Source organism: Pleurodeles waltl, chromosome 3_1 (genome assembly GCF_031143425.1).
Source record: "Pleurodeles waltl isolate 20211129_DDA chromosome 3_1, aPleWal1.hap1.20221129, whole genome shotgun sequence".
Lineage (NCBI taxonomy): Eukaryota > Metazoa > Chordata > Amphibia > Caudata > Salamandridae > Pleurodeles > Pleurodeles waltl.
Genome location: NC_090440.1, coordinates 1,795,698,535 through 1,795,704,534, shown reverse-complemented (window position 1 = coordinate 1,795,704,534; position 6,000 = coordinate 1,795,698,535).

Genomic DNA, 6,000 nt, shown 5'->3' with positions numbered 1-6,000 from the left:
GTGACGATACTTGGGCCCTCCTGGGCACTGCCTCCGGTGGTGGTCTCCTGACCAGTGACGATACTTGGGCCCTCCTGGGCACTGACTCCGGTGATGGCAGTGGTCTCCTGACAAGTGACGATACTTGGGCCCTCCTGGGCACTGACTCCGGCGGTGGTCTCCTGACCAGTGACGATACTTGGGCCCTACTGGGCACTGACTCTGGCAGTGGTCTCCTGACCAGTGACGATACTTTGGCCCTCCTGGGCAATGACTCTGGCGGTGGCGGTGGTCTCCAGACCAGTGACAATACTTTGACCCTCCTGGGCAATGACTCTGGCAGTGGTCTCCTGACCAGTGACGATACTTGGGCCCTCCTGGGCAATGACTCTGGCGGTGGTCTCCTGACCAGTGATGATACTTGGGCCCTCCAGGGCAATGACTCTGGCGGTGGTCTCCGGACCAGTGACGACGGTGCTGGCGGTGGCATCCCGGCCGCCGGGAAGGATGCCGCCCTTCTCCTCTATGATGCTCACACCAGGCTGTGCAGACTTCTTCTGGCCCTTCCCCACCTTTGGAGGAGTCACAGCTGACTCTGCAATCCCCCTGGGACCATGTGAGTTGTTTTGCCTCCAGGAGTCTTCACACGGTCCCTTTGGCCACTTTCCAACTTCAGAGCCTTTACAGGGGGTGGACTGGCAGTGCCTTGGCTCCGTGTCACACTGCCTGCCCTGGTGGCCGGTGCACTCCACACACCATGAACACGCACCACTGGTACTGGAGGCTTTTTGGCTGAGGCGCTAAGACGGGACTGATGAAGTGGGGGGAGCAAAAAGGTCAACTTTACAGAGGGACAGTTTCTGACGAACACTGGGATGAGTAGCTGGAGGGGGTCTGGGAGTGGAGGAAGAGGAGGTGCTTGTAGGAGGTGTCACTTTAGGTATTTTGGGTGCAGGTGCAGGTACTGGAGGCTGTCGTGAGGTGGATGGATGTTGGGTGTCTGGGTGCCCACGTTTGTGTACTTTGAGAGGGGGCGTCACAGACACACTGGGAGAGGACACAGGGGACGTGTAAATGGGAGTGGAGGTGGTGAGTCCTGGTGAGCGGGGTGTGGTGCTGGGTGTTCTGGTGCGAGTCCTGGTGCCTGTAGATGTAGTGCATGCAGGGGAGAGTGTAGACGAGACTGGGAGGGAGGAGGGAGACAAGGAGGGGGACACAGTGGAGGCAGTGGATGTTGCTGTGTCTGCATTTGGGTGATGCTTGTGTGTGTGCCTGTGGTTTGTGTTGTGCCTATGTTTGCCTGTGCTACTTTTGTGTGTTGAGGTGTGTGCATGCTGGTCTGATGGTGTGCTTGGGATAGGCTGGGGTACAGGAGATTGGGTCTGGGTGGAGGAGGTTGGAGGGGGGAGGCTAGACACAGGGACAATGGCTGCCATCAGTGCTGAGGCCAGAGATTGCAGGGTTCGCTGAAGGACAGCCTGACCAGAATGAATGCCCTCCAGGAATGCATTACTGTGTTGCAACTCCCTTTATACACCCTGGATGGCATTCACAATGGTAGACTGCCCAACAGTGAGTGACCTGAGGAGGTCAATGGCCTCCTCACTGAGGGCAGCAGGGGTGACTGGGGCAGGGCCTGAGGTGCCTGGGGCGAAGGTGATGCCCACCCTCCTGGGTGAGCGGGCACTGGGCGAACACTGAGGGGCTGCTGGGAGGGCTGTGCTGATAGGCGAGGTGGCGGCTGTACCTGTAGAAGTGGGGCGCACATATGGTGCCGCCACCACAAGGGAGCTCCCATCGGCGGACGAGTCCGTGTCGCTGGTTGGTGATCCGGTGCCCGACGTGAAGCTCCCCTCGCCCTCCGTCCCACTGGTGCATTCTGAGTCCATGGTGTGGCTCTCCATGGCCATGTGGGATGCTGCTCCCTCGTGCTCCGGTGCCACTGTACCTCCGCCTGATGATGCTGATGCACAAAAGAACAGGGAGACCACAAAAAGGTGGGGGGGAGACAGAAGAAAGATAGGTTGAGTGCATGGCATACCGCTACCGTTGACGGACAATACAGACACAGCAGCCCCCTGCACTATGCCGTGCTCCTCGTCTCTACAGATGCAATTTCTGGGATCTGGCCTACATGGCTATGGTGGACTTCTGCACACATTGATGCCACAGGGGCATGTATACCTGTACTTGGCACTCTACTGCAGTGGGGTAGAGTGCCACATGGCCTGCAATACGAAGGGGCCTAGCCTACGTATTTCTGCCTGGCCTAGGTACACCCACAGGCCTCCTCCCCTACCCAGACCCTCCACTGCGTGCAAACTCCGCAGAATGAGAGTGTACTCACCCCCTTGTGTCTGCTGTGATGCCCTCAAGCGCCCATCCAACTCAGGGTAGGCCACCGCCAGGATCCGGAACATCAGGGGGGTCATGGTGCGACAGGCACCCCTCCCACATTGGGAGGCCATCCCCAGCTGAGCCTCTGCCATCTTCTTGCTCCAGCGGCGAATGTCCTCCCATCTTTTCCGGCAGTGGGTGCCCCGTCTCTGGTGGACCCCCAGGGTCCGGACGTCCTTGGCGATGGCACGCCAAATGTCTTTCTTCTGGTGGGCGCTGACCTACATGACATGCACAAGGGAAGAAGAGAAGTAATTACCAACTGCACCGTCGATGTGAGTGTCCGCCCTCCCTACCCTGGCGATGTGGCACATTCATTCACATGCATTAAAGTTCCCTGAACTCTGCCCCCTTCCCTCTTACAACCAGCCCTCTCCACCCAGGCCTAGCCCATACAACGTGCTACCTGTGTACTAACCTGTTGGTCTGGAGGACCGTAGAGTAGCGTGTACTGGGGGAGGACCCCGTCTACTAGTTTCTCCAACTCCTGAGCAGTGAAGGCAGGGACCTTTCCCCAGACGTAGCAGCCATCGTCACTTCCAGACTGAGGTCACAGCAGCACTTGCAGTGTAGGTCCTCTCCTGTCGAAGATCAGGTATCTAGTGATTGAATAGATAGAAAATGGCGGTGGCGTCCGCAACGGTGACGTCCGCGGTGGTGCGTATCATCACCGGCGGCGCAATTGTTAATTGGCTCCTGGGACCCATAGGGTCCAATGTTAACCAATGCAGCATTGCACCGCGGTCTACGACCGCCTACCACGACGGTGTGCAATGGCAACACAGTTACGCCACAATCCCATTGTCCCAGTTTAGAGGTCAGGCAGCCGCCATTTCAGGGGCCCACATGGCTTCATTTACTTCTGCGTCACACATAGCTAGGCCTACACTCAACACACATACAGGAAGGGTTTTGTGTTTGGTGTCGTGTTCTGTGTAACTGTGGGTACATACCTGGAAAAAAGTTGACTCTGTGGTCGCTGTTGTCCTTCCTAGGCAACGTCATTTGGGACAATTGAGGAGATGGCGGAATCCTCTGGTGTACCGACCGCTGGTGGACCTGTTGACAATAGAGGAGCGACATTTAATCGTCACCTACAGGTTTGACCGTGCCACTATCCAGGAACTATGTACCCAGTTGGAGCCAGACCTGATGTCACCAATCCGCCATCCCACTGGAATCCCCCCTGATGTGCAGGTGCTGTCAGTGCTCAATTTCCTTGCAAGTGGCTCTTTTCAGACAACAGTAGCCATGGCATCAGGGATGTCCCAGCCCATGTTTTCTAACGTGCTGTCCAGAGTGTTGCCTGCCCTGCTGAAACACGTAAGGAGATACATCATTTTCCCTGAGGTGGAAGATTTGGCTACAGTGAAAGGTGACTTCTATGCCCTTGGACATATCCCCAACAGCATAGGTGCTATTGATGGCACCCATGTAGCTCTGGTCCCCCCCCACAGGAGTGAACAGGTGTACAGGAACGGGAAGAGTTATCATTCCATGAATGTACAGATGGTATGTTTGGCAGACCAGTACATCTCCCAGGTTAATGCTATGTTCCCTGGCTCAGTGCATGACGCCTACATCCTGCGGAATAGCAGCATCCCTGATATGATGGGTCAACTCCAGAGGCACCGTGGCTATTAGGAGACTCTGGTTACCCCAACCTGTCCTGGCTATTGACCCCAGTGAGGAATCCCAGGACCAGGGCAGAGGAACGCTACAATGAGGCCCATGGGCGGACTAGGAGGGTGATCAAACGCACCTTCGGCCTCCTGAAGGCCAGGTTCAGGTGCCTCCATATGACAGGTGGTTCCCTATTCTACTCACCGAAGAAGGTGTGCCAGATCATCCTCACCTGCTTGATGCTTCACAATCTTGCTTTGCGACGCCAGGTGCCTTTTCTGCAGGAGGATGGTTCAGATGACAGTGTTATGGCAGCTGTGGAGCCTGTGGAGCCTGTGGACAGTGATGAGGAGGAAGGTGAGGAAGAAGACAACGACAACAGGGAGTCAGTCATACAGCAATATTTCCAGTGAAACACAGGTGAGAACATTTTCATTTTTACCATTACATTCACTGTCACACGTCTTCCTCTATCCTGTGTGTAATTTCATAGGATTATTTGGTAACTGAGTTGTTCCTTTACAGTACGGTTTCACAGGTGTGCTTACCAACGTGTGTCATCTGCATGCATCCTTCAAGGACTTGTGATGTGTGACATAGGTATGTTGCCTTTACAACTAGAAACGCATTTTGAAACTGTCATTGATAATACATTTTACCAAATCATAGACTGACTCATCATTGTTTTGTGGTTCAAGGGTGTTTATTTAAGTGCTCAAAAATTGAGGGGGGTTGTAAAATGGCGATGGGTGATGGTGGAGGAATGTCCATGGCAGAGTCCAGTCTATTAGTCTCACAGGTGCACTGCCCATATGGGCATAGGAAATGGAGCTGGGGCAGTTTAAGTATGTACAGGGTAACAAAGTGGGACAGTGGGAGGACAATCAGGGTGGTCTAATTTCCTGGCGGGGGTCTTGCCATCTTGCTCTGTCCTGTTCCTGGATCTTAGGGACCACTTTCGTGGTGGTTGTCCGTCTGCAGGGGGTGGGGTGCTGGTGTGGTGGGGCGTCCTGTCCACTAGCGCCGACGGAGGTGGTGGGCAGTTCATCGTCTATGCTAGTGTCCAGGGCCCCTTGGAGTGCCACGGTGTCACTCAAGGTCTGCTGTATGTCCTTCAGCACCCCTACGATGGTGCCCAAGGCAGAGCTGATGGTCCTGAGCTCCTCCCTGAACCCCAAATACTGCTCCTCCTGCAGGCGCTGGGTCTCCTGAAACTTGACCAGGACCATCGCCATCGTCTCCTGGGAGTGGTGGTATGCTCCCATGATGGAGGAGAGTGGGTTCCCTTGGCCTGTCTGCCCCCTGTCGCACAGCAGCCCTCCCAGTTACCCTGTGTTCCTGTGCCTCCGTCCCCTGGACCGTGTGCCCACTACCACTGCACCCAGGTCCCTGTTGTTGTTGGGGTGGTGGGTTAACCTGGGTTCCCTGTAGTGGTGGACACACAGCTGATTGACCTGTCCTGGGTATGGAGGTTTGGGGCCGCTGGGTGGGTGCTGTGCTGGTGTTACCAGAGGGTGGAAGGTCAGTGTTGGGCTGTGCCTGTGCAAGGGGAACCGACTGTCCCGAGGCCCACAATGGTCCGGGCTGGTCATCAGGATCCAGTAGGGCAGAGCTGCTATCGTCACTGTGGGCCTCTTCTGTGGGTGGAGTGGAGTTGTCTCGACCCTCCGGTGTGGTGACAGTCCTTTGTGATCCTGCAGAGGCATAAGAGCATGATTATTGCATGTGTGTGTGTCATGGTGTGCAATAGGTGGGTGACCGTGTACCCCAGTGCAAGCATTCCTGTGTGGGGGCTTGTGTGATGATGGTTAGGGGTTGTTATGGGTATGTGCAGTGAGCATGCTTTAGTGATGGGTGTCCATGCTTAGTTGTGTCATGCAGGGCTTGGTGTTGGGATGTGTGGTTTGTGTTCTTAGTACATTAGTGAGGAGTTTGGGTGATAGGGGAGGGTGTGAGGGTGGGGGTGTGTGATAGCATGCAGGTAGGGTGGGGGATATGATA